The following is a 9,877-nucleotide window of genomic DNA, read 5'->3' as shown; positions in this document are numbered from 1 at the left end:
TGCATTTTGCAAAGTGTAAGAATGTCCAGGATTCTTCCCATAAATGAGTGTTCTAAAATCCACTTTACATATAAAGGCTGTTGTTAAACTGAGAGAGGCCAGAATTAATGCCTCGTTAATCTGGTCTACTGAGAGATCATATCTATCATCCACTGTTTTCTAATCAGGACTGTGAGTTTTGTGGTTAAAGAAAGAATTTGGAATTAATTTTAAAATTAATTAACCTGAGAATCTTGGTTATCATTTCCATATGGAAATTCTTCCGACATTTCATGTCTTTATTTTCTGTACTAATGGTTTTTCTGCCAATCTGCTATCAAAGAAAAGGGGCATCTATACATGTTGCTCATGTGAAATGAGTCCCCCCCCCATATATAATTTTTTACAACAGTCAGAGGATTTCTTTGGGGAAAAAAGAAATAAACAACTTGATCCATGCTTTGACCTTGGTATAAATTCTGATTCCCCCAGCTAGGCAGTGGGAGAATCAACTCTAAACCGCAGAAGCCTGTGCTGCAGGGTCAGAAGACCAGCAGTTGTAAGTTCGAATCCACATGACGGAATGAGCACCCGTCGCCTGTCCCAGCTCCCGCCAACCTAGCAGTTCGAAAGCATGCAAATGCGAGTAGATAAATAGGGACCACCTCGGTGGGAAGGTAAACAGCGTTCCGTGTCTAAATCACACTGGCCATGTGACTACGGAAAGATCGTCTTCGGACAAACGCTGGCTCTATGGCTTGAAGAGCGGGATGAGCGCCGCCCCCTAGAGTCGGACACGACTGGACAAAAATTGTCAAGGGGAACCTTTTACAATGAGCGTCACTGTGAAATTTGCCCAAATGCACAACAGCTGTTTCTCCAAAATACTTGAGATTCTTAAATTTTTAGTAAAAAAACTTCTGTAGAGAAAAGAGGTGTCAGCAAAAAGATCGGAAAATTTAAAGCAGTGTTAGACAACTTTGGCTGATCTAATTTTCTGGAGGCTGCTTAGGTTGCCAAAAATGCCCCAATACAAAAATATTAAACCAGAATCTAATTCTAGTTTTGAAAAATTGGCATTTTTGATGTTAAATGGTGCAAGGGAGAGGGCTTCAATCTATGTAGGAGACTAATCAAGCTCCTGAAGGCTTTCATGATCCACCATTTACAGCTGAGGATATATTTTTGGGGGGAGGGGCATGCTGGGCAGTCTGGGAGGGTGTAGGCCCAACAAAAAATGTTCTGCCATGGAGCCAATGGTAATTGAGAAGGAGTTAGAGCTAACAAGATTATTTATTCCAGTAAGCACAATCACTTTGGAACAAACTCCATGTAATGTCTTTGGGCCATACTTCGCACAAATGCAAGGGAGATAGGGAAAGTTAGAGAAAATGGAATGCAGACTTCCAAAGAATAGCAAGGAGAGACAAGAGGGCCTTCTTAAATGAACAGTGCAAAGTAACAGAGGAAAATAATAGAAAAGGAAAAACTAAAGATCTGTTCAAGAAAATTGGAGATATTAAAGGAACCTTTTGTGCAAAGATGGACATGATAAAGGACAAAAATAGTAGGGACCTCACAGAAGCAGAAGACATCAACAAGAGGTGGCAAGAATACACAGAGGAACTATACTAGAAAGATCTGGATGTCCCGGACAACCCAGATAGCGTGGTTGCTGACCTTGAGCCGGACATCCTGGAGAGTGAAGTCAAGTGGGCCTTGGAAAGCATGGCTAACAACAAGGCCAGTGGAGGTGATGGCATTCCAGTTGAACTATTTAAAATCTTAAAAGATGATGTTGTTAGGGTGCTACACTCAATATGCCAGCAAGTTTGGAAAACTCAGCAGTGGCCAGAATATTGGAAAAGATCAGTCTACATCCCAATCCAAAAGGAGGGTGGTGCCAAAGAATGCCCCAACTACAGTACAATTGCATTCATTTCACACATTAGCAAGGTTATGCTCAAAATCCTATAAGTTAGGCTTCAGCAATAAGTTGACCAAGAACTCCCAGAAGTACAAGCTGGATTTCGAAGGGGCAGAGAAACTAGAGACCAAATTGCTAACATGCGCTGGATTATGGAGAAAGCCAGAGAGTACCAGAAAAACTTCTGCTTCTGCTTCATGGACTACGCAAAAGCCTTTGACTGTGTGGACCACAGCAAACTAATGTAAGAGCTTAAAGAAATGGGAGTGCCTGCCCACCTTATTTATCTCCTGAGAAATCTATATGTGGGACAGGAAGCAACAGTTAGAACTGGATATGGAACAAATGATTGGTTCAAAATTGGGAATGAGTATGACAAGGCTGTATATTGCTGCTCTGCTTATTTAACATATATGCAGAATACATCATGCAAAAGGCTGGACTGGATGAATCCCAAAGCGGAATTAAGATTGCCGGAAGAAATATCAATAACCTCAGATATGCAGATGATACCACTCTGATGGCAGAAAGTGAGGAGGAATTAAAAAACCTCTTAATGAGGGTGAGAGAGGAGAGCGCCAAAAATGGTCTGAAGCTCAACATAAAAAAACTAAGATAATGGCCACTGGTCCCATCACCTCCTGGCAAACTGAAGGGGAAGATGTGGAGGCGGTGACAGATGGAGACAGCAGCCACGAAATTAAAAGACGCCTGTTTCTTGGGAGGAAAGCGATGACAAACCTAGACAGCATCTTGAAAAGCAGAGACCTCACCTTGCCGACAAAGGTCCGCATAGTCAAAGCTATGGTTTTTCCAATAGGATGTATGGAAGTGAGAGCTGGACCATAAGGAAGGCTGACTGCTGAAGAAGTAGGACATGTTTAATTTTTAAAGATTGCCCCCTGCTGCTGGCATCGTTAGTCTTCCACCGGCATAGCTATACCAACAAGGTTTCAGCCATTTTGTTTTAAGACACTGGCCAAACTCTGATAGGCGAATGGATGGTAAGATCTCCCTCCCTCTGGAATTATTGTTTTGGGTCCATACCCTGAGTGCAGCTTCTCCTGACTGGCTGCATACTACAGACTGCTTCAAGTATTTGTCTCACAGAGCTTGCCAGAGATTTCATATACAGATTCTGCTCTATCCTTCCCTTGGTTCAGTCATGAGGAATTCACCAGACATCTAGGAACTCCACCCCCATCTCTTATTTCCGTGCTAACAGCTTTCTCCTCAAAGGGGGCACATTAGGGAAACATGTTTTCCCAGCATACATCAAGTCTGAACGCACACAGAGAAGATACTGAGTCAGCCCAAGTTCACTTCAAAGGCTGCCTTTCATCAGCTCAGCATCAGTGCTTCCCAATCTTGCCACATACTTGGTCCCATTTTTCCTCTTTTTGGAGGGCCCTCATAGGAGCAATGCAGGTGCTATCTCAGCCAGCAAAATGGTCAGTCCTGAGGAGAAAGCAGGGCTCCTTCTGCTCAAGGTATACATTCTTGATTTGATATCTCACAATAACACATCATAACAGACCGGTCTTTGATGCCTTTTTGGCCTGTTTCCACAGCCTTGGTGGTGGTTAGAATAGATGAAATAAAAATTGCCAAACATCTCCCACACAACATGACATTATATAAATGATGAATGAACAAGAGATCCTTTTAGGTTATTCTCCTATGCAGCATCATCTGTGCAACATCTGATACCTTCTCAGAGATGAACACATCTTTGAAACAGAACATATGCTCAAGCCGCTGCTGAGCCAAACTTCAGCAGCGCGGCTCACCTTTGCCTCCCTCCCCGGATAGCATGAGACTTCTGGTATCACAAGATTAGCATAGGAGGAGAGGGAGGGAATGTTAGGTTATTTAAGAGCCGTTTCCCCCTCTCTTCTTCCTCTTCCTTTGCTGGCACCCACCCGCCTGCCCTTTATTCTAGTGTGAGTTTATCTGGTCGCCTATGGGGCCAGATAGGAATTTTTTACCGGTATCCTGACTGGCATTTGGATGCGGGGATTTTTCGCTTATCTCACACTGGAACAGGTGCACTCTTAGGATAGGTGTGGGATAGGTGAAAATTGTTCCGGTGTGGGATAGGTGAAAATTGGTCACACCAGCAGGTAGTATGGATATAACAGGTTTTGTTGGTGAGTCCCATTGCAAACTCAGGTAAGCTATAGCCCATCTGAGCCCCAGCACTGTGGATCGCGTGATTACAGTGCTTGGGGGGAAAGACGCGCTGGGGCAACACCCGGACCAACAGTCAACAAGGAGAAGCTGGCTTGAGACCCAGGGGTGGTCAAATTGGGGTCGGCCGGGTTCTTGCAGTCTTTAAGACCGTGAGAACTTGGGCCCAGGGACTTGCCCCTTTGTTGTTTAAGGGGTCCTTTGAGACCTCTGTGCTTAAACCTGATTCCACACCACGGCAGGACCACCCTTAGCCAAAGGATGGCAACATTGATTATGTTTAATAAAGTGTGGCCTGTGATTAACCCATAATTCTTGCCTCATGTCTTCATTCTGGGGTTGGGAGGGCAATGGTTAGGGAAACAGCTTTCCCAAGACTGAAGCAAGAACAGGCATCTCTGCCAGGAAATGAACTCAGTTCCCTTTCATCTTGTGATGGCTATGCAAACACATGAGCATCATATGCTTAGTAGTACCATATCCTCTACCCTATCCAGATCACATGCAAATGGAGTGGGAGGCTTAAGCTGCTGGCAGTGCTCCTTCGCCCACTTCCCCATTTCAAAGACAACTTGGGCCAGTGGAAGGCTCTGTAAAACAACAATAATCACCAATTGCGGAGCCCATTGCTGAGCTGGGAGGGAGGGAGGGAGGGAGGGAGAAAGGGAGACAGATGGCACCTTGAGTAGCCGCCAACACTTAAGATAAAGGTTTCTCAAGAAAACTGGCATACTGAAGTAGCTGCCTTGCCTGTGGGACAGAGTATTGAAGTCCCAGGGAGATGGACAGGAATACGTTAGTCCCAGCTGGAATTAGAGCTTTTTCTTCTTGAAAGAGGAAGCTTGAACTCTTGAGCTGAGAGACAGAAAGAGAGAGTGCACAAACACACACACTGTCCCACGGTCTCTTGTATTTTCAACTTTGTCACAGAGCGAAGCTAGCTGTGCATATCGCCAAAACTAGCAGAGAACAGAAGTGCTTTAGAAATGAAGCAGAACCCTAAAGGGATTAGTGATTATTGCTGGTTTGTTAAGTGACACTCATGGCAGATGCCCTCTAAAATCTGGTGGGTAGTGTCTATTCTTGGATGTGATTACTTATCATTTTGCTGGACCTAATTAGAAGGGATCTTCTAGCAAGTTGTGGACAGACCAGCTGAATATCTTTGGGATTTTGCTACATGTACACACAGACACAGACACAAACACACACACACACCAATGGAGACAGAGAAAATGGTTGTATCTTTTGTCCTGGTTTATAATGCAGATATACAGTATGTATATTGATAGTGCCTGCTTTCATTTTGCTGCCTAGTACTTCTGGTCCTCAGCTCCATCCATGACAGGAGGCTGCCTCAAAATTTAGACCCCACCCCCACCCCATCACTATAAGCACACCTGGAAATAAGACTGAATTTAAATGTTTTAATTTTTAATTGTTTGTTTGTTTGTTTTATATGTCGCCTTTCTCCCAATAAGGGGACCCAAGGTGACGCACAATATTAAAAGGAATAGAGTTAAAACATAATAAGCTAATATTAAAAAACAATTAAACTATATGCTAATTGAAATACAACTGAAGAATTAAAAGCAAATGACAAAAACTATCTGGTTCTTAAGAAGGCATTCAGGGATTCAACTGGGACTGTTAAAAGCCTGCCTGAAGAGATGGATCTTTAGCTGCTGGCAGAAGGATAAATGGGAGGGGGGCATTTTAGATGTTTATAGAAGAGATCAACTAGGAGAAGTGTTCTTAAGAAACAATCAGGAGAATGGACTCAGAGAGATTACTCACCAGACTGCATGCTTCTTGGTTGAGTGGTCTGGTCCCTTGGTCCACAGCAATTACCAAAGGTTTTGTTGACAGGGAGGGGTTAGCAAACATTAAACACTTGCAGTGACTTTATAGGTCACACAGTTTTATAGTGATCACTCAGACTTTTGCCAAGAATCTGGAAGTGATAATAAAGAATACTTATGCAGACAAAGAAGCCTGAATGGGGGGCTAAGATGGCACAGTAAAGACTGAGCTAAGAATGAGCAAGTACCTAGTTTAGATCTTTCATTTGCCATAAACTAACTCACTAGATGGCCTTGAGTAAGTCTCTCTCTCTCTCTCTCTCTCAACCTCATCCTCTCCATCCTAATAAAGCTTAGCCTTATTACAAGGAGTGTGTTCAGCCCACATGCTTGAAATGTTCTGAACATCTGAAAGGGGAATACTACATAAATGTTATCCCAATATATTATTATTATTATTATTATTGTTATTATTATTATTATTATTATTATTATTATTATTATTATTATTATTATTATTATTATTATTATTATTATTATTATTATTATTATTATTATTATTATTATTATTATTATTATTATTACTATTATTATTATTATTATTATTATTATTATTATCATTATTATTATTATTATTATTATTATCACTAATAACATAAAGCAGAAGCTTGTTTTACATTTGAGCTAGAGGAGAATTTCTGGGTGAAAGTGGTGCTTTATTCATCACACAGCCAAGTGTTTTAAAGCAGATAAATGCATGTGCCAAGCCACATAATTTGGAACTTCAGCATATATCCCCAGATGTTATCAGCAGCACCGGTGCCAACTCTGCATGCCATGTCAGGATACTAGCTTGCCCTTTGCACCTCTCAGTCAAGGCTGAACCATGGACAGGCTGTTTTAGTTCATACTCAGCTCCATCCTGACACCTTTCTTTCCTCCTATCGTAATTGTGAATCAAATGCTTCATTACGGCTAAACCTAAGAACGCCAGATAGTTATAATGCTCAGCCCTGTGTTTTCTTTGCAATAACATCTCCTAGCCACTTAAAGAGCGCATACACCATAATACTCTAACCACATGCAGGGCAGAGTACTAAAGTCTCTAGAAAGATGCTGGAGAATCAGAGTAGATTTATCTAGATAGGCGGTATAAAAACCAAATAAATAAATAAATATCTGTAGCCTCCACTCCCCCCTCCCCGAGAACTGACAGCTCCTCAGAACACTGCTGGGATCATACTGTACCTGTTCTACCCAGGAGATGCCTGTTAATTTCTGGGTTGTACTTGAAAGTACTGGCTTTCAAAACCCTGACTCAGAGATTGGTACATTTCCTTAGGGTGCTGTTTTAGGAATGCATCTCCTTAAAGTTAAAAAGGGTTGTTGGATGGGCAAATAGTGGAGAATCAGACACCTGTATATGCATAGATATCACACATACATATACAGAGTTGGAGCCTTGTGACTCAGTGGTTAAACTGCAGTTGTTGTTGATTAGTCCTTAAGTTTTGTCCGACTCTTTGTGACCCCATGGACCAGAGCACGCCAGGCCCTTCTGTCTTCCACTGCCTCCCGGAGTTGGGTCAGATTCATGTTGGTAGCTTCGGTGACACTGTCCATCTATCTCGTCCTCTGTCATCCCCTTCTCCTCTTGCCTTCACACTTTCCCAACATCAGGGTCTTTTTCAGGGAGTCTTCTCTTTTCATGAGATGGCCAAAGTATTGAAGCTTCAGGATCTGTCCTTCCAGTGAGCACTCAGGGTTGATTTCCTTCAGAATGGATAGGTTTGGTCTCCTTGCATTCCAGGGGACTCTCGAGTCTCCTCCAGCACCACAATTACTCAAGCCCCTTTGCCATGGCAAGGCAGCAATCCATGAAGGGGTAAAGTGCAGTAGTGCAGCCAAAACTCTGCTCACAACCTGAGTTCAATCCCAGGTACCTGGCCAGAAGTTCACTCAGCCTTCCGAGGTTGGTAAATAGACTACCTAGTCCATCAAGGGGGCAATGTGTAGCCTGCCTAATTGAATTGTAAATGCTCAGAGAGTGCTTTAAGTGCTGTGGGGCGATATATAAGCAGCACACATTTGCTTTACATCAGGCATTTGCTGGGAGATTTTAACATATATCCCATCCCAACAGTATTGACTAGTATCTCTGGAATGCATGTAAGCTTGAAGACCCACCCTCCTCTACTCATGCCACAGCAGACAGAGGCATGGCGATCAGCACGAGTACCTTCTGAACTCACACCCACCCATGCCCGCTGCACTCACTGACTGCATTACATATAATGTTTACATTATTTTTACTCTGCCTTTCTCCTAAAAAAAAGGACCCAAGGCAGCTTATATCATTAAAAAACACAATATTAAAAGTTAAAAACAATACATAATTCAATATTGAAGTTAATAACATTATATTAAAAATGTTAGATAAAAGCATCACGAAAAATAGGTTTAGAAGCAACAAAGCATAAAGCATTCTGTTTGTTGTCTCCTAGAGAGTCAGTCAGTCTAGAAGATCTTTCACCCTCATTGTCTGCAAGTGCGGGAGTACGCCAGCCACTTGATGTCCAAGGCCACCATTTGTTTCTACTTATATCTGTATGCAGGTGTACATTTGCATAGGCACAAGGTGTGGATAAATAAAATAGAGGGATGTTTAATATATTCTCATCTGCCTTGGGTTACAGAGAGTGATTGACAAAATTGGATGGGTGGGGGGAATTAAATATTATAGCAGGATGTTTTGGCTTCCACCTTCCATATATGAGGGGGTGCTGATAACTATTGAGCCTTTCCCATAAAAAATTGAGCCAGGAAGCTATAAATTGCAAGGTGTATTGGCCAATTTGTCTGTATTCAATGGTGCAAAAATCAACTACCCATGATCTTAACTTATCTTCCATGTTCAGGTCCAAAGTGAACATGGCAGCACCTCTAGAAAAGTTCAATGTGGAAGAGCATATGACCATAATCAAGTTCCTGTTTCTCCAAGGGAAAGGTGCAAAGCAGATCCATGATGAAATGTCACAAACTATGGGTGACAGTGGCTCTTCATATGCAACAATTAAACATTGAGTTGTCAATTTTAAAACTGGCCATTTCGGTGTTGAAAGTGAGAAACCCAGTGGAAGGCCTGTTTCTGTCTCTGTGCCTGCAAATGTGAAAGCCATCCATGACATGGGCAAACTGGTAACTGGTGATGAGACATGGATCTACTGTTATGATCCTGAGACAAAGGAACAATCTAAGGAATGGAGGCACAGTGGTTCCCCCAGGCCAAAAAAGTTCTGAGTGCAAAGGTCAGTGCAGAAGCAAACAACAACAGTTTTTTGGGATAAGAAGGGAATTCTGCTGGTGGACTACCTCCAACAGGGTTCAGACAATATATTCATGAAGGCTTTCATTGCCGGGATCTAATGGTTGTTGTGGGTTTTTCGGGCTCTTTGGCCATGTTCTGAAGGTTGTTCTTCCTAACGTTTCACCAGTCTCTGTGGCCGGCATCTTCAGAGGACAGCACTCTGTGCTCTGGTGTGGTTGGCTTCGGGAGTACAGTTATTTATGGCTGTGAGATAGGCCTTTGTCTTTTCCTGTAGATGGGTGATTAGTGTGTATTGTTGTGGGTGTATTGTTGTGCTAAGGAGAAGAGATTATCTGTTCCTGTGGTTGATGGGTGTCATTAGCTGTGTGTAGTGATCCCCTGTCCTTGTGGCTGGGTAGAGTTCGTTGACCTTTTGCACGCTATATTTTTGAGAGCTGGGAGCCAAGTTTTGTTGAGTTTCACACTTTCCTCTTTTCTGTTGAAGTTTTGCTGGTGCTTGTGGATTGCAATGACTTCCCTGTGCAGTCTGACGTAATGATTGCTGGTATTGTCCAGTATTTCAGTATTTTGGAATAGAATTTCATGTCCAGTTTGTTTCAGGGCATGTTCAGCTATTGCAGATTTTTCTGGGTGTTTTAGTCTGCAGTGTCT

General features: G+C 42.5%; 1 long non-coding RNA gene across 1 annotated transcript in view; it reads right to left on the bottom strand.

The window, feature by feature from the left end:
- LOC140704113 (uncharacterized) overlaps positions 1-6,046 on the bottom strand; it is a 29,800-nt gene extending 23,754 nt beyond the window's left edge. The window contains exon 1 of the long non-coding RNA XR_012083237.2: positions 5,894-6,046. This is a non-coding gene — a long non-coding RNA (uncharacterized LOC140704113). The remainder of the gene's footprint in view (positions 1-5,893) is intronic.
- Positions 6,047-9,877: the final 3,831 nt, after the last annotated feature.

This window comes from Pogona vitticeps, chromosome 2 (assembly GCF_051106095.1).
Source record: "Pogona vitticeps strain Pit_001003342236 chromosome 2, PviZW2.1, whole genome shotgun sequence".
NCBI lineage: Eukaryota > Metazoa > Chordata > Lepidosauria > Squamata > Agamidae > Pogona > Pogona vitticeps.
Note: the sequence above shows the minus strand (reverse complement) of the source record. Positions and strands in the feature narration are given on the sequence as shown.